Raw genomic sequence first — 23,848 nt, 5'->3', positions numbered from 1 at the left:
GTGAAGCAAGCCATCATTAGGCTGAAAAATCAAAACAAACCCATCAGAGAGATAGCAAAAACATTCGGTGTGGCCAAATCAACTGTTTGGAACATTCTGAAAAAGAAAGAATGCACCGGAGAGTTCAGCAACACCAAAAGACCCGGAGGACCACGGAAAACAACTGTGGTGGATGACAGAACACTAATTTTCCTGGTGAAGAAACACCCCTTCACAACAGTTGGCCAAATCAAGAGCACTCTCCAGGAGGTAGGTGTATATGTGTCAAAGTCAACAATCAAGAGAAGACTTCACAAGAGTGAATATAGAGGGTTCACCACAAGATGTAAACCATTGGTGAGCCTCAAAAACAGGAAGACCAGATTAGAGTTTGCCAAACAACATATAAAAAGGCCATTACAGTTCTGGAACAACATCCTATGGACAGATGAGACAAAGATCAACTTGTACCAGAGTGATAGGAAGAGAAGAGTATGGAGAAGGAAAGGAACTGCTCATGATCCAAAACATACTACCTCATCAGTGAAGCATGGTGGTGGTAGTGTCATGGCGAGGGCATGTATGGATGCCAATGGAACTGGTTCCCTTGTATTTATTGATTATGTGACTGCTGGCAAAAGCAGCAGAATGAATTCTGAAGTGTTTCGGGCAATATTATATGCTCCTATACTCATTGGACGGCGCTTCACAGTGCAGATGGACAATGACCCGAAGCATACTGCAAAAGCAAACAAATAGTTTTTTAAGGCTAAAAAGTGGAATGTTATGCAATGGCCAAGTCAATCCCCTGACCTGAGTCCAATTGAGCATGCATTTCACTTGATGAAGACAAAACTGTAGGGAAAATGCCCCAAGAACAAGCAGGAACTGAAGACATTTGCAGTAGAGGCCTGGCAGAGCATCACCAGGGATGAAACGCAGCGTCTGGTGATGTCTATGCGTTCCAGACTTCAGGCTGTAATTGCCTGCAAAAGATTTGCAACAAAGTATTAAAAAATGAAAGTTAGATTTAGGATTGTTTAGTTTGTCCCATTACTTTTGGCCCCTTAAAAAGTGGGAGGCACATATAGAAACAGTTGTAATTCCTACACCGTTCACCTGATTTGGATGTAATTACCCTCAAATTAAATCTGAAAGTCAGCAGTTAAAGTACATCTTGTTTGTTTCATTTCAAAGCCATTATGGTTGTGAATAGAGGCCAAAATATGAAAATTCTGTCAATGTCACAATATTTATGCACCTGACTGTATAATAAATAAATAAATAAATATATATATATATATATATATATATATATATATATATTAATATTACACACACAGTTATTTATGTTAAATAACAGTTAATTATATGCTAATTTGATTTTAAAAAAATTGTTTTCAACTACTGTGTGGTTCATTTGTATTTACCGTCATGTATTGATCATGCAGAACTTCAATGATGGTCTCACAGGTGTCAGGTATGATCTCCCCAGTGCCTGAGACAATATTGCAGTGCTGTAACGCAGATCAGCCAGTGTCCTCCCTGTAATCACCAGTCTCTTCTCAGTAGAAATAAGCCTCCTCATATAGGTTCTATGAGCGTGGTGACCAGCACCACGAATGATGGGTCATCCATACGTAACAAATTCCTGAAATCATCAGAGTTGTTCTCACGTATCTCCTAAACCAGTGGTATGTGGGAGAAGGTGTCTCGTCTCTGCAGCCAATCCTTGGTCCAGCAACTCCGATTTTTGCTCCTCTTTTTTCTCCTGATAGCTTGCATTGTTGTCACCATTGCAACACAAGCCTTCCTTTTTCTCAAACTTGATGGGGAATAAAACGAATGGATTCACACCTCAGCACTAGTTCAGAAAATGGCGAGGAGATTCCAGGCGGCTTGCTTTGGTCCCGTAATCACACCCCGTTCCTGCCCATTATGCTAATTTTAGGTACACCTGCTGTGAGTAGAGCCTGGAATTGTGAGCATGTGTACGCTGGTACAATCATTTTCTTTCAGTATTTTAGCAGCCCGGGATCGAAGGTCGCAGGTATGAATGTATAGGTGTGTACGTGCGTATTGGCACTGTGGTCGGGACTGCTGAACGTGAGTTTAGTCTATCGAAACAGTCCATCGAAAGTGTGATTCTACTGGGGTGTACCGAGCATATGTCGCTTTCCAGAATGTGGGTGTGTTGGGCAGACTGAGATGGATTGTGGCTAGGTTTATTTTGTACTAATATAGTTTTTGTAAATGTTTTTAGGTACAGGGTTGGACTGGTCCACAGGGGAAATCCCCGGTGAGCCCCAATGCATTTGGACCCACCCCCTCCTCTAGGTGTCAGGTTCCAGACCTCAAATTATAGATTGTCAGTTACCAGCAATATTGATCAGCATGGGGGCTTGGTTCCCCTCTATAGAAACTACACCAAATTTTGCCCATTGGTTAGCCAAGCATCTGTGGTGACTGACCACACCCCGCTGGTGGATGGCCACACCCTTGAAGCATGGGCCCCTACCACTGCATTCCCCCAATGGGCCCTTAATTTTCCATTTCGCCACTGTTTAGGTGTGATTCACATGTCTTGCTCTCCCTGTTCTTCAATTTTAACCTTTACTATACAAGGTGAAGATTTCTTTGTCCTATTTCATTGTAAGCAGTTTGTTCTACAAGAAAGTTCCCTCATATATAGATATTCAGAGTTATAGGCAACGCTACAGAAATACCTGGGGTCCAACTTTCATAAGTCCCCACTGTCTCTTAAAGTATTAATTTCTGCATTTCATAACATATATTCCTATCTATATAATAACTGACAATGCCAGTCACATCTCTGACATGTGTGCAAACCCCACTCCCCAGCGACTCCCACTGCTGGCGATGCAGACATAGCCGAGAGCAGAATCATGTATGTACGTATGTACAGAGGGATGAGGATAGAGGAAGGATTGGAAAACGGGGCAGGATCGGGTGGGCTCAAAACTACTAGTACTAAATAATGTGAAATGAGGACGAGAAGTTGTTTACCGAGAACAACTGCACAGACAAATGGATTAGTTAAGTGAAGTTAAGTAGACACTTTGTGGCTTTAATAAAATAAAATTCAGGGGTAGGCAAGGTGTGGCAATCCAGCTGCTGAGAAACTACACAGCCCTGCATTCCCCAACTTAGTTTTAGCAAGCCCTAAAGGTGCCTACACACTTAGCGATTTTTTACACGATCTGCCCGATTCCGACGCATCGGAACGACAAATCGTGTAAAGTATGTCCTAATCGTGAGTCTCCACTCACGATCACTATGCCGATGTGCTTCCCCGCAGGTCGTACATCGCATCTTCAGATCTGCCGTGCTGTAGGGCAGATCTGCCAATCTGGGACACGATGCACTGGAAAAAGAAGAATGTACAATAGATCGTTTGTCACATTGGACACATCTTGACACCAAATCGTGTGCAGGACTGCCGGGGAGCTACTGGGGAGAAGTTCAAGGGAAATCGTACACGATGTCGGATCGTGAGCACATCGCCAAGTGTGTAGGCACCTTAACAGCAAAACTGTGGCAGGGCATGCTGAGATGTGTAGTTCCACAGCAGCTGGAGTGCCACACGCTGCCTACCCCTGAAATAAAGCTAATATTCTTATTAGGTTTTTTTTCTCTCCTTACATCCCAACATATTAATACATTCTGAATAATGTAGGATTAATTTGCTTAGCCAGGGAAGCTCAGAGTCCCCAGCAGCTGGGTGACAATAAGATGCACTGCATAGCGATCAGCTTACTTGCTAGTGCTACATATGAAACAGAAAACCAGGCGCACACCCTGCATCTGTTTCCTTACATGGCACATGAAGGCAAGAAAGCATGCCATGCCACAACAGCTGATGATGAAATGGTCATTATAGTCACTCTCAAAACAAAAATAGAACAGCAGTTGTTTCCTTACCAAAGAGGAGAAAATGCTTAAATACAATACATATTTTTAAAACTGTTTGAAAGATTGGTTATTAGCTTATTGTACAGCCAGGGTGTAGCTTCTTTGCCTCTATGTAGCTGTTACAGTTTTAACAAGAACCACAAAGAGCCATTCAAAACTGACAACTGCTGTATTTGTAAATGATGTAAGCATTGCTAGTAACGCTAAGGGTGACCACACACAGCGATTTTTTTCCTGATCTGGCCGATTCCGACACATTGGAACGACTGATCGGGTAAAAAATGCCCAAATCGCGAGTCCTCACTCACGATCACGATGCGATGCGCGCCCCCGCAGGTCGCACATCGCATTGTCAGATCTGCCGTGCAGTATGGCAGATTTTTTAAATAAAGCAGTATGGCAGATCTGACAATCTAGGACACAATGCACTATAAAAAAGTCTGGCTGCAGGAGATCGGATGAAGATTGGACAGCATATCGTGTGCTAAGCTGCCGGGGAGAATTTCAAGGGAAATCGGACACATTGTCGGATCGTAAGTATGTCGGTATGTGTGTGGGCACCCTTAAAGTAAACCCAAACATGCAGCTGGCCATAAGAGTATCTGTCCAACCATGCAACTAGATGACTGGTTGGAACGAAAATCTGATAATGTATGGGAGCAATTGACAATCAATCATTTGCTCCCATACACTGGAATATGGACAGATAAAGTCCTTCAGAAAAAAATGGTTAAAGCCGCTTGATTTTAAAAAAAAATTGTCTGAATGGCTGTTTTTGTCGTTTCATGGCTTCTTGGATCAAATGGTTGAATGTCATGTGCTCCCATACATTATCAGTTTTCGTTCCAACCAACCATCTAATTGGATGGTTGGACAGATAATTTTAAGGTGTATGGCCAGCTTAAAGGTGCGTATCCACTAGGCGAAAATGAGCCATTGAACATCTCCCGCTTGTCGTTTTCGACATCAATCATCGCCTGTACATGCTGCCGATAATGACAGGTTGGGCATGCTCGGGGATGAGGGAGGGTACCTGCACTGAACGACATATCGTTCAGTGTAGGCACATTATCCACTGCACAGGATGGAGAACAATTGCACGATTACGATGTTGTTTTCGTGCAGTCGTTCCACTCTCGTGTAGTGGATATGCACCTTCAGACTTGGCGATTGAGCTGGTTTTCTATCACCTTCTAGCATAATGCATATCTGTCTCCAAACACTTTTTTCCCATACCTAATTAATCATCTGTGTAAATCTCTTGGTAGATAGGTAGAAACTTCAATCAGCCCTACCACAATGAAAAACATATGGCTTCACTGGACATATTTTCTCCATTTCCAAATTGGAGCCATATATCTCATAACACCCTATCCACCACAGTACAATCATAAGTCCCATCCACCAATTCTCCATCTGAGCGGACATCAGGGAGATTGTCATACTCTCTTGAGAGTCTAGGTTAGGACAATATGGACATTCTGGCAAGTATAGGAATGCACATGGTTTGCTACAAATGTTGCCCAAATTGATCTTTATTTCCTATATAAGCAAATGTAATCAAATTGAAGCAGTAAAACACATGGTATGCAGTAGTCAGCTGGACTAATATCTGATTGTATGGACCCAATAAATTTGACCAATAACTATAGGATAATTTCATACTTTAGATAGTTGTAGTAGGGATCGGGAGATCACAGGACAAGCCTCCATTGAGCACCCCATTTTTGTGTCATGCTGGAGGCATGCCCATCAATTCCTGAGAAGTCCAAAGACTCTCTTGGAACTGTTAAATGCCACATGCGTGGCATCCATTCACAGAGGTGCGAGCATGCTCCCTCACAAGCTTCCCAGCTGGTGGGTTTGGCAGGACAGTGCCTGGAAAGTGGGACTGTCCTGCCTAAATCTGGACAGGTGGGAGGTATGCCATCATAGGGCATGTTTCTACCTCTTCCCTAAAGACAGCAGCTATCAGCTTGCGCAAGTGGTCATATTCACTAACAGGTTCCCATGTAGCGGAGCACTAAAATTCCAGATATTGTAGTGTTTTACCACACAACTGTGCGGCCAAGTTAGTTAGGGGTATATTTAGGATACAAAGATCAGCTTAAATTTGGCATAAGCTGGTGTTTTCGCTGATGATAGGGCTTCTCCCTTTATAAAGAAGTCTCCCTACGGGTATGGACAGCAATAGCCTTCACCAACTACCTCCAGCAATCTATTTACCAAGCAGCACTACCGATATCACACAGAATGCAATTTTTCCCTTAGCCAAATTTTATAAAATATATATATATATATATATATATATATATATATATATATATATATATATATATATATACACACATATATACACACACACACACACACACACACACACACACACACAGTATATCAATAGGAATAGAACTACAATGGAGAGAGTACACTACAACGTTTATAGTTTTATATATATGCTTGATATGACGTGAAACAGAGCTGCACCCTTAGCAGTATGGACTCATCTACTTGTTACTACATAAACCAACTCCCTATCACATGCTCTTAATGTGCTGCTTCAGTCACACAGCATCTCCTCCTATTCATAAAACTTAGCTCATTTATAGACAGCATTACAAGATCATCAAAGCTGTAATAAATAGAGCTATTCCTCATCACCCACTGACATGTTCCAGAAGGGATGTTTTTAATTAATTTATTATATATATATATATATATATATATATAGTACATAATAATAATATATATATATTTATTTATATAGCACACACACATTCATATTCTGTGTCCTGCTCCTATGGAGCTTACAATCTACAGTATATTCCCGACCACATACATACACACTGGATTTAATTATTGTCGGTAACCAATTAAACTACCAGCATATTTTTAGATTGTGGGAGGAAACCTGGACACCTGAAAGAACCACACACAAGTATCAATACTCCATCCTATTAGAGCAATAGCCTGACTTGCAAAACTCTTTGGGCTGAATTCAATTCAGTGCGATGATGAAGAGCCGCGGGAGGGAGCTCCGGCAGCTATTCAAATACAACGTGCTGTTTATGAGGTTGGGAATTGGTTACGTCAGAGCATGCCATTCTCTTACTAAAGTGCCGGGCGCGTGGCTGTTAGCGCCCCGCTAAGCCAGCAAACAGCTGCGCGCCCCGTGCTTTTGTTGGATTTCTCCTCGTGAGATGAAATCCTTTAGCCACCCAAACAGCGCGGTGTATTGAATAGCTGCGGGAGCTCCCACCCGCGGCTATGCATCATCGCACTGAATTGAATTTGGCGCTGTGTGTGTGTGTGTATTACAGTATATATACACAAACATAGTGAATCCGGACTTGTGCAAAGTTAGAGCATTTACTTCTCATATGTCTGCCATGTTTACAGTCGTCATCATCCCCTTCGCTGCTACAATCTTTCCACCATTCTCTTTCAACAAATTCCAGCACAATCTTTATTTCTCTCTGCACTGTTAATATCTGTTCACTTCAATCAGCACTGGCTCATTTACTTACAAAAAAAAAAGTAGGAAACAAGCTCATCCTAAGGTAGACTCCCCAGAAACATATCTTCTCTATAGGACCCAACGCGTTTTCTGATTCTACAGCCATACAGCCATGCTTTGTGAGCACTAGATGGAGAGCATGACTTATCATTCTGTACAGTAATGTACCATAAAGCTAGCAGATTTCCCTATGTTACAGTTACAATTGTAATGCTAACAAAAGCAATGAAAACACAAAATATTAAATGTTGCCCCAAAACATTCATTTTAAGAATTCAGTGGCAACCACCAGATGAAACATATGTACTTGTACCAGCTTACCTGAGATGGAGATAGATATCTATGTGACAGATGGGGAAGTGTTGGAGCTAATGCACATTATGGTGTATATAACCTGTCCCAACATAACTTCATACAGCATCGTAAATATAAATAACAAACAGAAGGAAAAGGTTGGATATATTGGTATATAACTTATTGAAGTTTGCCAGCTGTTGATGTTTTATAAGTTTATACATTTAGGTTTATTTTTCCATAAGTCCTGAAATATTAGAATTAATATTTTTTGCATTACTCTAGCCAGAGACGGGGCTCTTCTCTGCTTCATAAGTAAACCCCTAATGGGCCTAATCAGTTTTCTGAGTTTGCTGAATATTAGGTGGCCCTATCGGGCCCCTAATAATGAATGAACCCGTTACTTAACACATACGGAAACTAGCGTTTCAGAATTTGTAACAGGCCCATTAGTGATAATGAATAGGCCCCTAAAGCTGGAAACATACTGCAGACATCCAAGAGTTACTTTATATTTTACAGATATCCTATGTAATCGTAATATTCCACATCACTGTCACATGATAAGAGATGCTTTGACATAAATCTTTAAGCGATGCGAGACATGCTTGTAGGATATTAATGCTGAATTGTGAGCACAAGGCGGCACATTATACAGAGACTGGAATTCTAAGCCAGTGCACCAGAATGCTGGAGCTCGGTCTCCTGAGCAGGAATGCCAACCAGGGCGGGTATGAAATCTGAGGACGCTATCAAACCGAGGTTTCATTTGCACAGGACCAAGCGGCAGAAATATAAAGACAGACTGAGAATGTTTATTACATATATTATTCAGCCTATTTCTGGGTCTTATTTCAACTGTATCCATGTGTTGTGTAATAGCAGACACTACGGCAGTAGGTTGCAGCGGTGTGCAAATGGAGGTTAGTCCACACGGCAAATTACTTAACCAGGGAATTGGTTTATTTTCCAGTCATCAACAGGTTAACAGCAATGCAGCAGGTACAGGATGAAGAAATAGCCCACTTGCATGTAGAAGCGTTTAAGGGTTGTGCTGGCTGTTCTGGTGCGCCTAGTTCACATACACTTTACATAGCATATGCATAGTGGTGGCAGCGGGACCTATTAACATATGCTACAGTGGTGGTACAGTGCTATGTTTTTATGTATTATATACGTCCTGTGGTTGTGCATTGTGAATGTATGTATTTGATTTGGGGGTTTTTTATGCAAGTACTTGGCTTGCAGTGAACCGGAGTTAAATTCCTTGTGTACAGCTATATACTTGGCCAATAAAGATGATTCAGATTCTAATTAATTGGGGTACGATGGTGCTCACAGACAGGGATATACTCATGGGCACATCTGTAAGAGGACAAACTGAAAAGGAAGACACAACAGTGCAGCCCCATATGCGCAGAAGAGTATGCATTCAGCATCCCGGCGGAATGGATGCCAACGCTTACCTTACCGGCGCCAGAATACAGACGCTGGTCAGAATCCCGGGGCCAGCATTCCGACCGCAAGTAGCGGGGTGGGGGGCAGGGTTAGGTACTAAGGGGAGGGTTAGGTTTATGGTGCGGGGAAATGGAGGTTAGGTTTAGGCACTAGGCAGGGAAGAGGTTAGGTTCAGGCACCAGGGAGGGAGGGTTAGGGTAGGGAGAGGGGGAGGGGGAGGGGAGGGAGAGGGGGAGGGTTAGGTTCAGGCACCAGGGAGGGAGGGTTAGGGTAGGGAGAGGGGGAGGGTTAGGTTCAGGCACCAGGGAGGGAGGGTTAGGGTAGGGAGAGGGGGAGGATTAGGGTAGGGGGAGGGTTAGGTTTAGGCACAAGGGAGGAGGTTAGGTTCAGGCACCAGGGATTTTAGGTTTAGGCACAAGGGAGGAGGTTAGGTTCAGGCACCAGGGAGGGAGGGTTAGGGTAGGGAGAGGGGGAGGGTTAGGTTCAGGCACAAGGGAGGGAGGGTTAGGATAGGGAGAGGGGGAGGGTTAGGTTTAGGCACAAGGGAGGAGGTTAGGTTCAAGCACCAGGGAGGGAGGGTTAGGGTAGGGAGAGGGGGAGGATTAGGTTCAGGCACCAGGGAGGGAGGGTTAGGATAGGGAGAGGGGGAGGGTTAGGGTAGGGAGAGGGGGAGGATTAGCATACCGACCATCAAGTGTCTGTATGTTAACCCTGTCGGGATCCAGGTGTTGAGATTCTGACCACCTGGATTCCGTCTGTCAGCATTACATAATGATTCCGCGCAAAAGTTCCACGTTTGAAGGTCGCGCCTCCGTGTAGAGCTGCACATGATTTTTCGGGGGGCTCCTGGCCACTTCGGGGGTAAGCAGGTATTAGTAAATATTATACTTATTGCAGACATGATCATTTACAACATACTGCAATTCATGAACCAAGGTGCTAAATACAATGTCTGGAATGCAGAAGTGAAGATGAGAGAAAGTTTATGCTGATGATGACAAATGAAAGCATGCTGACTGGCACTGTGGAAGATCCGGCATGGCCTGTTAGGTCAGGAAGAAACTAATTCCTAATAACATAACTTTCATTACTATTTGCCTGGAGGTAGAAAGCGATTTCTGAAAAGAAAAAAAATGAGCGAACTCACACGCTCAGACTGGAAGTTAGAACCTTTTATGATTCAGCAAAGCAATATGTACCAAGGAGAATTATATTAGTTTACAGAAACCATTTATTCCACATACTCGCAGCAATTACTAATATTAATAGAAGTTACTCAAATAGCATTAAGCATCACACAAATAACAATTCTCCCAGTGTCAACGCCGTTGAAACATGTATAGGGCTGGGGACTGTGGGGAAGGGGGGTGGAAAATCCAGGAGGAGTGGTCATATCCCCTAAAACGTTATGCTAGGCGCCACACGATGCAAAGGGGACATTTATCAACATCAGTATCTGGCCCAGGCCACCGTCAAGCCCATCCAACAGGCACGAACATGGTAATTAGTACACGCCACCCGTCTCGAAGCCCCCACCCACTGACCAAACTATTATGGTAGGATTTTTATCTGGGTTCAGCTGCAGTGGGACTGAGGCAGTTGATTTTAATTCTAATGAACTAATGCAGCTAATCTGTAAATGATCTTGATAAATCTGGTGAAGCAGGTAGGGGTTATTACTGCTTGATAAACAGATCCCTTATTCAGTTAGTCCTTGTGGGCTAATTGTTTTTTTTTTTTTTTTTAATTGACATTGGTTGCTGCGGAAGAGTATCTGGTACTCACCTGGGTTAGGCCACTCTTCTTCATTAGGCATAGGGTAAAATAGCCAGGGTCCATCCAGATAGCGTAACAGAATTGATAATGAAATATGAAACTAATCCAATAATGTCACTGAGGAGCAATTATATCAAAAGAAATATAGTGTGATAGTCCTCTAACTCAGAGGTTCCCAAACCCTGCCATTACCATCAGGGGCTGGCTGGCAACTTTTAGCCTTGGGGGCAAATGCATGCAGGCGGCCCTGGCAGAGGAGTAGTGTGTAGCCAGGGTGTCCGAAGAATATGCGTGCTACGGCGCCCCCCCCCTCCCTCAAGTGTTCCAGGGAGGAGGCGGGTCCATATGGGATTAATGTAAGGTAAAAATAAAGATTAGGGCAGCCCCTTGTCGTAGTGCCCATATGCAGTGCCCCCGTGTGCCACAGGAGAGAACACCCTTATGCAGGCCTCCAGTAGTGCCCCCAGTAGTAGTCCCCCCCTTGTAGTGCCCCCAGTAGTAGTAGTCCCCCCCCCCTTTGTAGTGCCCCCAGTAGTAGTAGTAGTCCCCCCCCTTTGCAGTGCCCCCAGTAGTAGTCCCCCCCTTTGTAGTGCCCCCATTAGTAGTAGTCCCCCCCTTGTAGTGCCCCCAGGAGTAGTCCCCCACCCCCCTTGTAGTGCCCCCAGTAGTAGTAGTAGTCCCCTTATAGTGCCCCCAGTAGTAGTAGTCCCCAGTAGTAGTAGTCCCCTCCCCTTTGTAGTGCCCCCATTAGTAGTAGTCCCCCCCTTGTAGTGCCCCCAGTAGTAGTCCCCCACCCCCCTTGTAGTGCCCCCAGTAGTAGTAGTAGTAGTAGTCCCCTTATAGTGCCCCCAGTAGTAGTAGTCCCCTCCCCCTTGTAGTGCCCCCAGTAGTAGTAGTCCCCACCCCCCTTGTAATGCCCCCAGTAGTAGTGGTCCCCCCTTTGTAGTGCCCCCAGTAGTGCCAGACCCCCCCCCAGTAGACACACATAATATAAAAAACGAAATAAAAAAAAACACCTGAATCCCTGCTTCCGCCGCCATCTGCTCCTCCGTCTATCCTCCCGGGCCGGGCTGCTCTGCATTATGGGAGAGACGTCATATGACATCATGACGTCTCTCCCATTGCCCACTGCGGGAGCCGGAAGATGGAGCAGCTCCCGCAGTGGGCGCAGCAGCAGCAGCTAATGAGAGTCTGACAGACTCTCATTGGCTGCTGCTTACAACAAACACACAGCTGCCGGCACCGGCGGCTGTGTGTTTGTCAGTGTAGCGCTGACCGAACTCCGTCTGGTCAGCGCTACACACGCGGTGCAGTCTGTGACACAGTGACACAGACTGCACTGGCCCGCATGACGCTGCGGCCCGGGGGGCACATGGCACCCTGCCCCCCGGCCCAGCCCGCCACTGATTACCATCCACGTTTTAAGGATATCCATGTTTCAGAACAGGTGACTTAATTAGTACCTCAGTCTTTTTGATTTAACCATCTGGACTCCAGTATGGATATCCTTAAAACCTGGACTGTAATGGCAGAGTTTGGGAACCTCTGCTCTAATTTATATTAATAAATAGGATTATGCAGAGGAATAAAGGAATAAATTCCCTATTCAGAATAAAGTCTTACCATGTTTTACAGAACATTTATTCTGACTGAGAAAAGAAAACTGCACCTGGTGCCTTCTGACACAGTTATTTATGTGACAGACTAGTTAAAGAATGCAGTCTGATTTCTCATAACATATCTAAGAACCAGGAGCATATCTATAATAGGTGCAGGGTGTGCAGTGCACACGGCCCCTGGGTCCAAGGGGGCCTACACCGCACACCCTGCACCCATTTCTTCAATACGTACCTCTCTGGAGTCCGTGTTGGCTGTAGCAGTGCTGTAAAAATCACAGGCAAAATGGAGTGGCGGACATTTTCCATGCGCTTTGCGCATACGCAGTAGGGAAATCACCGTGATAATGGCTGCCCACGGTAGAGTCTGGCACAGCGCTAGAGTCTACTAGTGCCCAGAGCGCTGTGGGCCGCCGTGGAGAGAGGGAGGGTCCCCAGACGGAGACTGTACACGGGCCCCTTCTTCTCTTAATACGCCCCTGCTAAGAACGTTACTGATTTTGCACTCATTGGGTCTGTTTATGAAGCTCAGAAAAGTCCTTTATCAGATGTTATCTCAGCTTCTCACAATTTACTAAGAGGTAATTCACGGATTTCTCTTGCAGTACCTGTTTTTCCACAGCTTCTCTCAGTCCCCATAGACCTCTATGGAACCTGTGGCTCAAATCAATTTAACAATCTCAGGATGACATCAGCTATATCCAGGCTTCATTGGATCCCTTCCGGGTGAAATCACTAGGCACATACACATTAAGGTGCCCACACATATCAATTTAACACTTCGCCGGTACCATTGGGCTAAAAGAAAATCCTCGCTGAGGAGCTCCAACATGATAAATTGCAGATGCATACAGTCGTACTCGCAGTGTCACCATGACAGAGGATTTTCTTGCTAAATACACCTAAAGAACATAATTAGAAAATGAACTGTTGGAAAATGAAAAAGTCAGGCACTATATCCCGCACACCATTATCATTTTAATTGTTTTAAATATTTGTCTACAAATGATGTGCTGCTGAGTCAACCTATGCACAATATGATTAGTATTGGTACATTCAGTGCTTAAGGGGTGTGGTTTATTATGTCGACAACATAATGTGGACATGTTCAGTTTTTTAATATTCACATACAACCATGGTATTTTCAGCTAAACCTAACTCCCACCTCAATCCTAAATTAACCGTAAAATATTTTGTCGACATTCACAGCACCAACATTACATGAATGTCGACATTTTGAACATGGTGTCATCCTCAATGACGACATAATGACTACATACCCAGATGATTCCATTGGGTAGCTCTGTTCAGGACTTGATTTGTTCTTTTTGCCCTAGGTTTATACACTTCTAACCCACACCCAAATAACCAATGCTTACATTCGGAGCCACAATAACATCATTTTAGGGACCAGTATACAAAACCGAGACCTCCATACACTATGGAGAGAAATGCAGAGACCACCATACAATACAGAGAGCAATGCAGAGACCACCACACAATACAAAGAGTAATGCAGATACTGGCAAACAATACAGAGACCACCCTAGTGACTGCTATAAAGTATAGAGAGCATCCTGGTGACCGTTATGCAATACAGAAGGTATACCGGGGACCAAAATACAATACAGAGAGAACACAGAGTACCAGCCTTTTAGATGTAATAAATTGTCAGGTCTTTATTAAATATTGGCATTGCAGGTGCATTATAGAAAACTATGTTCTGCAAATGTTACATACAGCATAAAACAATTATTTGGCATTATATACAGCTAAAAGCCACGGGCAAATAAAATGTCAGATATTTCATCATAAAACATAAATACAGGTAGATATAAATTGGTAATATGAAAGGATTATAGTGTATACTATACATATTTTTCTTCCCAGTATCTCTATTCATGTTACTGGCCACCATTCTGCCTACGCAAAACGATTGGACTATAGGTGATTTATGTCCCGTTATATTTCCTCCTGTAATGAATGGGTCACAGTGTAGAAAAGTAACTGTAGATTTGTTTTTATTTGGTGGCCGAGATTCCGCTTTGTTATTTTTCTCTCAATTGTGAGACATTTCATTCTGACCAGGACAAAATTTCTCTTGAAATTGGGTAAAATTATCTTTTCAACTTTTTTTTTTTTTTTTTTTTTCTTCTTGCACTTAATTTATCTAACTTCCATGTTATGCATTTACCACAGCGCTTTAGGTGCACATTTTAACTGGTAATTTACAAGGAATTTCTGACCTGGAAACAATGGCGGCCTATGACCCAAAACCACTTCAGTCTTGTGCCATATTTATGTTTTACTGACAAAGGGCGAGACCAAGTTGTATGTAAATGCACATACACAGGTGTAATCCAGCAACTTTGCAACGTAGGAAGCAGGAGTTTGGTACGGGACCCCGACAGTTACAATGCCAACGGTTAGACTACAGACAGGAGCATCCTGACAGATTTTGTTAAGTATTCTAATACCAACCCTAATCCGCCTCTACCGCAGCCTATCCCTAACCGCCCCCTACCGCAGACTAACCATAACCCTCCCCCTAGTGCCTAACTTTAAACCCAACCCTAATACTCACCATCAGAATCTGTCAGGATTGTGACCATCAGGATGCCGCAGTTGGTATTCTGACAGTCGGCTTCCTAACCGTCGGGATCCTGACTAAATCTCGGTAAGCAGTTAATATATTCTTTACAAAACCAATTCAGTACCTGAAGTATTACAACTTGCAAGCCTTAAAGCTACACCCACTCACATGGGCTCTATGACATTCTATGTAGTGTTAATGGCTACTCCTAGCTCATCCGCGCACTGACTGTGTCGCTTTTTTGAGATATGCAAAGGTGCAGGGAGCCATGTGCATCTAAGGTGCTCAGCTGTTATGCTCCAATTGGGTAAAGGGTTGGGCCCTAGACTGCAGCCTGATCAGCCTAAAGACTGGATCCATGAAAAACACGATGATGCATGTGTATAAGCAAATGAGCCTACACTCCACTGTCTTTATATTGTGAGCTTGTGCCCAAGGCCCATAACTAGGGCTGTGTGAGAAAGGCAACTGTCCAGGGCACAAAACTGAAGCAAGATGCAGGGTACCAAATATTTTGGCCTAATATTGTTACAGGGGTATCAGATTTCCCTTCTGTCCCGGCGCTAAAATGTTAGGTTATGCGCTAGGCATATTCTCTGCTGGCCACACACATAGCGATTTTTTCCCCCGATCTGGCCGATTCCGACACATCGGAACTACAGACCGGGTAAAAAAAAATTACCAAATCGTGAGTCCCCACTCACAATCACGATGCGATGCGCGCCCCCGCAGGTCGCACAACGCATCTCCAGATCTGCCGTGTTGTAGGGCAGATCTGACGATCTAGACTCAATGCACTGTGAAAAAGTCTGGCTGCAGGAGATCGGGATGAAGATTGGACGAAGTTTGGACAGCATATCGTGTGCAGAGCTGCCGGGAGAGTTTCAAGGGAAATCGGACACATCGTCGGAACGTGAGTATAGTCGGTATGTGTGTGACCAGCTGTGCACCTGCTAATAATTCCATCAGAAGCAGTTACCCTGTATTGGGACTATACAAATAGAAGCAGTCTGAGCCATTGTTTGCTTACCATATGTTACACTACAAAATGTCTTGCATTACCTAACCCTCAGTCTATTATCATTAACATGATATTGTCAACTACATATATTAACATAACTGGTATGCAAAGCTGTCAGTTTACATTTCGTGTCAAATTAATAAATAGTACATTTAATAGTAGAAAGGGACACTAAAACCACCATCGCCCTCACAACAGCATGAGAGGCGAGTAACAACCTATTACAAAGATCCATTTTAATTTAATGCAGTTTTTAAATGCGCAACAGAAAGTCTTTAACATAACATAAGTAATTAACCCTGACCAAGACAAAGCACACAGAGATTAACGCTAGAAACCCTGTAAGTGGAAGCACAGGTACACATAACATGCTGTACAGTATCATTTCATGCTAACAATATACTTCAGATACCTCATTCCTACTAAACATGCTCACAAGCATTATCTCCAGTGCAAAATGTCAACCACTTGTGTACAAATGCACTTGGAATATTTTGCTGTTGTTAATAAAAGATCTTAGCAACAGCTCCCAGCTTACCTGGTTTTCTGATCTCATCTATTGTGGCTCAGCAATGTCCCTCTGGATCACATCAGAATCCCATGGAAACCAAATCAGGCCTTCACTGTGGGGAGAAGAGGCTGCATTTACAGAAATATACGCTGCCTGCGAAAAGGAACTATTTCATCTGGTTTAAGTCCAAAGGAAACACTTGCAGCCCCAGCCCTCAGGTCCTCCTATCTTCTACACACTACTTTCTGGCCATAAAGGTAACTGGCAGGGGTTAGGTTTCTCGCCCAATCACAGGCCAGGGGAGGGTCTCAGAGCATGAACCTGAAACTCTGATGTCACTGTGGAAACAACATAACCTGTGCCAAATAATGAAGGGGAAAGGCTTCTGTTAGGTCTGGGTCCTGGGAAACTGAATGTGTTCAGCAAACAAATGGTCAATGTCTTTGCTGTCAGAGAGAGAGAGAGCAGATTGTAGAAGGGAGATAAAACCGATCTGGCTACAAATGAGTTAATGAAGATGTACTAACAGCCAGGGCATTTTGTTAGTTCACAGACTTTTTGTTGCTTCTATATTTATTTTGTTAAGATCACATAAAGTGACACAATTAAATATTTCTGTCAAGCACAAGGAATATGCTGCTGCTATAGAACTGTTAATAGCTATGAATGAGGGGTGTTATACTACATATCTGTGACAATTATTCTCTGATCTCTTTTCAAACAAAATGCAATATATTAAAAATAATTCACTGGTTTCCATTAAATAACAATCAGGTGGAAAGTGGTAACCTTAGTAAATCAGCCATCTAGAATCTGAATGTGCACCATAGCCGTGTGCTGCTGTAAAACACAAAATAACCAGTTTTCTTCTTCAACTAATTAAAATAAAAGCACAATCTCTAATCATTGATTATGTAAGAGGTTATTGCACTTTGGAATTTATAAGCTGGATCTCAGAAACCGCTAGAGAGCTGGACAGTCGCTGCTGACCTTTACACAGAATGTGATAAATGCCTGTTGCTGATCCCTGTGTGGAGAATGGGGTCATGTGACTGCTATGGTTTAAGTCACATGACTGTACAGTGGTAAAAGTAAACCAGTGGCTGGCTGGCAAACTTATAGCCTGGGGGCAAGTGCAGAGCACTGACCCATAAGTATCGGCCCATCCTAAAATTGAGGCTTTTTTATAATAGGTGAGCCACAAAAGTGCACTTATTGTTTTTAGCAACATCTGCATGATTTCAGTTGTCATACAATGGTATGGTGGAGTCACGAGTGCCGCCTGTTCCTTGTATAAAGTGTATAATTATATATATAATGAGAGAGAGAATGGAAAAATATATGGAGGCACTCAGAGTCAAGCAAAGTCAAAGAGAGAGAGAGACTCAGAGAGAGAGAGAAATACACACACAGAGGGCGGGATGGAGGACGCATCACACTCGCGATCATCGCATACATGCAGTCGTTGGTATGATCCCTACAAATGACCGCTCTGTCGGTAAGAGCGGCCCATTGAGAAGGAGAGACTTCCGGGTCTATGATTTAGAAGCCCTCGGCGCCCTTCGGCGCATGCACAGAATGACGCACACGCTGTGGAGGGTGCTGGGAGGGATCCCTCTATCAGTACTAAGCGGAGAGAAGCCCATAGGCTTCTATAGGTAACGCCATCAGGAAGATAGCGTTACCCACCGCAACCAAGCCCTGGAGTGCATCACATTCTGGGGCTTGGTGCATATGAGAAATGCGGTCAAACTTGCATTTTCGTGGTTTGACTGCATTTTTCCCCTTGATGCATCTCGCCCAGAGAGAGAGAGATGACATAATTTGCAAGTTTGATTTACCCATGTGCCCATGCCTGGAGACTGGGGTGTAGCTGTCGCACCATTATCTTCACTTCCTAATTCTTTATAGTGCTGGCAGCTGAAGAAACTATAACATTTCAGGCAGCAGGTAGGAGGGCTGCAGGGGCAAGAGGGAATTCAGACTGCAGGGGAAGGGGGGCTTCTGGCTGCAGGGGAAGGTGGGTTTCTATCTCCAGGGGAAACGGGGGATTTGGGCTGCACTGCAGGGGAAGGTCAGTTTATATCTGCAGGAGGAAGGAGGGGGGGGATTCGGGCTCTACTGTAGAGAGAAGGGAGGCTTCTAGCTGCAGAGGGAAAGAGGGTTTTAGTTTGCCAGAGAAAGGGAGGTTCAAGCTGCACTACAGGGGGGAGGGTTGTGTCCGGCTGCAGGGGGAATGTGGGTGTCGGTCTGCAGGGGTTGATTATTTTTCTGCACTGCAGGGGGGGGGAGGGCTTCTAGCTGCAGGGGAAGGTGGAGCTCAGTTCAGTGAGCAGAGAAGGAGACAGAGGGATTGGAGAGTCCTGGAAGCAAGTCCTGTGAGATGTAGATGCAGCATCCCACGAGACCTATACTGTAGCTCTGCGGGGCTGCCTGAACAATTGAGGACAGACCAGAGGCAGGGCTCCCCCCCCTCTGTTCTGGCTGTTATGCTTTGCCGGGCTGTGGGCTGGGTAACCCTCCAGGTTGCTCCGCCTCCCAGTACACGCCTCCGGAGCCGAGCAATGCCAAACCTCCTCTGAGCAGAGGAGTCAGTGTCCAGGACAGCCGAGGGCCAAGTGAGTAACTGATCTTGCGGAGTACATCCCGCTATTCCTACTGATCGCATATGCACTAACATATGCGATCAGTAGCGCAAAGGACAGCTCCTCCGATAAGATGTGCGCTGTGCCGTGGACTTCCATGTTTATGACCATGGGGCATACTGGGATCCCTCATAGCAGCGCAATGCAGTAGAAGCCCATAGGCTTCTATAGGGTAACGCCAGCTTTTGCATTGGAGACCCGTCGGCCAGGTGATGATACATACAAAAAATGCGGTAAAACACAGAAAACGGGGTGTTTACCACTTTTTCCGTTTAGTACATCCCGCCCATTATCACTGTCTGATACATCACATGGCCGTAAATGCTGACAGTCACAGTGAAGTGACAGTCAGATCGCAGCTGCGGCCGCATCAACCACTGGACCACCAGGGTTTTTTCTGCTGAGGAGATGGCCCAGGACACCAAGTGACAGTGCGGCCCGGGGGCACATGGCACCCTGCCCCCTGGCCCAGTCCGCCACTGAGTAAAACTATAACCTATAACTCAAATATATTTCATATATATATATATATATATATATATATATATCCATATACTTCGCCTTATCTTTCCCATTTATGTATGGAGAATCAAAGTGACAAAGACATCCAATATTACAGTGTAAAATTGATACATGTCTAACGTTCTAAACAAATGCTAAGTTACTTCATTTGCTGTGCTTAACTACTTGTTTTCAAAGACCACAGCATCTCAATTGTTTTAATTATTGGCTTATTTTGCATGCTGTGATTAATTATCTGTTACCAAATCACAGCAATTCAATTTTATATTTACTTGTTTATATGTATTGTATGTGGTAAAGCTACAACTTTTTTAGAGATATATTTAATAAAAGTTACATTTTAATAATTAAAATACAATGTTTACATCTTAAATACATAGAGTGCCCCCACAAAGGAGTTCTTTCTCTTGTCCTGCTATACAGGATAATTATCGCTATTTGATAAACGACATAGAAATGCACAGGTAAATCAGAGACGTTAAGCCTACCGTGATGTGTGCAGACAAACATTGAGACACAATCTAACAGCCACTCTGTGTCCAAAATGTACATAAAATAGACACAAAGCAAAAATATGTATGTGAACCCTCAAATATGTGGAAGTTTTGGAAAATATTTTCTGCCAAATTTTAAACCTTCCAACATTGAAAATCTCAGCCAGCCAATCAGAAGGTGAATATGACTTATTGGAAATTTGGACACAGTTTAACAGATCTGGGTGTGGTTTATGTCAGATTATGGTGTGATCTGGGAGGAGAGAGAGCTCTTTTGTACCAATTTAACTTTTTAAAATGTTGTGATGTACGGTTTTAACAGTGTGTAAGCTTTACGGGAAAAAAAGACAATGGCCCTCATTCAGAGCCGTACGCTCTGAGCAGAGCGCACGCTCTGAATGAGGGCCGGGCTCCATTTTCATGGAGCGTCCTCCTGGACGCTCGTATAGCTGTGGGTCACCACCCACAGGCTATACGAGCGTGCATTGTGATGGCCGCGATGGTCGAGACCATCGCGACCATCGAAATTGCGAGCCGGAGCCTGCGGTTGAGGTTTTCAACCGCAAGCTCCGGAGTGATTTTGGCTCTATCAGAGCCAAAATCACTCCCACTGACATCACTAGTGATGTCAGTGGGCCGGCTTTTGACGGGAGGCGTTCCCGTGGGAACGCCCCCGTCAGGGAGGCACGCCCCCGGCACGCCCACCAAAGGGGGCGTGCTGTCAATCAACATTGACAGCACGCCCCCTTTGATTGGACACAACGAGCGAAGGACTTTCCTTCGCTCGTCGCGTCTGGCGCATGCGCACGACGGAGCTCCCTCCGTCGTGCGCATGCTCAGTCCATAACATCGACCCACTTGCGAGCGGACAGCCGCTCGCGAGTGGGTCTGAATCAGGCCCAATGTTTTTCTCTGTTAAAGCAATCCATTCTTTTTTTTCCATGGCTGCAATGTGTAACTAGCCATATTTTTCTATGGAAAAGTTGCCGAAGGCAGACTATGCAGTTCTTTCCAGTGGTTTGATATTTATGTCCTGCTTTTATTTTTACCTTGTCTTACTTTCTGTACATACCCCCCAGAGGGGAGTACTTACAGTATTATAATGGAAAGTGTTTTTTCATAATTATGGCCACTAAATAGGAAAGTACGAGTTCTATGATTTTTTTTTTCATTCAGCTAGTGCAACCTCACAAGTACATGTATATTTTAGTGAACTATTGTTGTATGGATAGTAAATAGATTTTATTAGAGGTATGTGCCTTTTTGTGCAATAATAAAGTTTATATACACATGACTGTCTGTGATTGTCTTTTCTGCAATGTGTTTATTGATCTCTCATTGCTGTTACTGGTAATAACTAATACAGTACTGATTAGTTTTAATGCAATCTACACTATAAAGCAGACAATATTTGCACCTGTCAGTAAGAAAAAATATAGTAGTAAGCTGGTAAAAAATATCTCTTCCTTGACACTACATTAATGCACACATAAGTCTAAAAAATGTTTACATTTTTTCATGCTGGGACAGTTTCTCCGATAAGCAGCTGATCATAGTGCCAAAAGTTTATACTGCCAGGTTCTGTCACGGTAGTACTTCTACACATACATACATATGTCGAAGGAAGCGGAGGGATCCCTCTATTTGCAATCCATCTCGGGATGGCAGCCATCAATAGTTTTGCCATGGTCTACGACTGATGGTCATTGATGGTGGCGTCCGATGTTAAGGAAATATCAGCAGCACTGGTCCGATGTCCGAAGTGCAAGTGCAGCCCTCAGCTATTGATGGCTAAACCATCGATGGTTTTCTACTGATGTTTTAAAACCATAAATGGTAGAGCCATAGATTGGCATCATTAACTCCAATAGCTTTTTTCATTGGATATTGGTCATTTGAAGATGGTGTTAGCTATCAGAGAGACATTCTAAACTTTTCAGAGCTTGTTAAATTGGACAACATAGTTGTTAACAGAAAGGACTATTGGGACAGCAGTTTTCAGCATTACATTGGATATCTGTGTTATCTCCTGTGTTAAATACAACTGGTAGCTAAACAGCTGTTTCCGTATCACCGTATCACGGTTTTAATGAAAAGGTCCCTGACCTTCATTTTTGTTGTAGATACTAGGCCCTAGCTCTCTGGCTGCTGCCTTCGCTGTTCAGCAGCTGTTCTTACTAGTGTAGGCGGGTGTGATAACGTCACAACACGGCGTATGCATTCCCGCTGATGGGATGCCTATGTTAGTCCTGACGCCAGAACGCGGAGCATGCCAGCCCGAATGAAGGTAAGTCCGGGGTGCCCTTAGCATTAGCTGCGGGGGCAGGGTTAGTATTAGGGAGTCTAGCGGGGTTAGCGTTAGTTTTTTTTGGGGGGGGATTAGGGTTAGGCACCCCTAGGAAGGAGGGTTAGGGTTAGGCACCAACGGGGAGCAGGTAAGGTTAAGGCACCCCCCCAGTAGGGTTAAGTTTAGGGTGTGGGGAGGGAGTGTTAGGTTTAGGCAACCCTGGATGGGAGGTTAGGGTTAGGTACTAAGGGTGGTGGTTAGGGTTAGGCACCGCTAAGGGAGGGTCATGGTTAGGTGGGGGGGGCAGTGGAGGACAGGGGCATTTTAAGAGAGGAGGGGGCCAGTGTGCAGCCTCTGTTTGGGCCCCCTCCTCTCTAACGGCGGCTCAGCGGCGCACTGAGTGCTGTAGATTCGGCGGAGAGTTCAGTAAATTAACTACGGGTGCAGGGTGTGCGGTGCGGGCCCCCCTGGACCCGGGGGCCCTTGTGGCCCGCACTCCCTGCACCCATTATAGGTACACTCCTTGGGGAGGGTTAGTATACTTACCTACCCCAGTCAGGATCTCCTCATGTCGGACATCCGCTGTCGGGATTTGAACCGGCGGCTAAAAATGTAAATCCTATTCCGTCCAAATATTTACATTACATTGACCATAAATAGTTTGATTTGGTGCTGGACCACCAACCTGAGGCACCCCTGCAAGTGTCTCGAGGCACCCCGGGGTGCCATGGCACACAGTTTGGAAACCACTGCAGTAGGGGACATCTATGAAATAATTATTGTGTGTGCAAACTCAACCAATGATATGTTGCTTTAAATAGTCTCAAATGAACTATACAGTAGTAGCAGAATGTTGCAATTCAAGTCTTAAGTACATTACAAAATTATGCAAATCTGTCTCATCAAATACAATTATCAGCTTCAGAGACTTAAAGTACGGGCTTTGATGGCAGCGTTCTATTGCCATGACCTTATAAACAGTTTTGTAGTCTAAGAATGCAACATAGCTCTGTATGCAGTGTAAAAATGTTGCAGTTATGTTCTTAAACACCTATGACATCAGTATTTCAACACTTGTTCCTGGGGGCGATTCAAGGACTAAAGAATTATCATAGGACAGTAGGTAAATATGGTGCAAAAGAAAACAATGTGAATGCTTTACACCAATGATACTCATATAAACATCTGAAGAAGTTTTTTAT

General features: G+C 44.2%; 1 protein-coding gene across 1 annotated transcript in view; it reads right to left on the bottom strand.

The window, feature by feature from the left end:
- Positions 1 to 17,734, bottom strand: part of SHROOM1 (shroom family member 1) — a 104,578-nt gene extending 86,844 nt beyond the window's left edge. Inside the window, exons 1-2 of the mRNA XM_088444130.1 lie at positions 17,689 to 17,734; positions 16,726 to 16,810 (exon numbers count right to left, since the gene is read on the bottom strand). The gene's annotated coding sequence lies outside the window, so the exon portion shown is untranslated. The remainder of the gene's footprint in view (positions 1 to 16,725; positions 16,811 to 17,688) is intronic.
- Between the last annotated feature and the right edge of the window lie 6,114 nt (positions 17,735 to 23,848).

The sequence above is a fragment of the Taudactylus pleione genome, unplaced genomic scaffold, assembly GCF_031769625.1.
Source record: "Taudactylus pleione unplaced genomic scaffold, aTauple2 ptg000349l, whole genome shotgun sequence".
Classification (NCBI taxonomy): domain Eukaryota; kingdom Metazoa; phylum Chordata; class Amphibia; order Anura; family Myobatrachidae; genus Taudactylus; species Taudactylus pleione.
The sequence above is the reverse complement of the archived record's forward strand: the minus strand, read 5'-3'. Positions and strand labels throughout refer to the sequence as shown.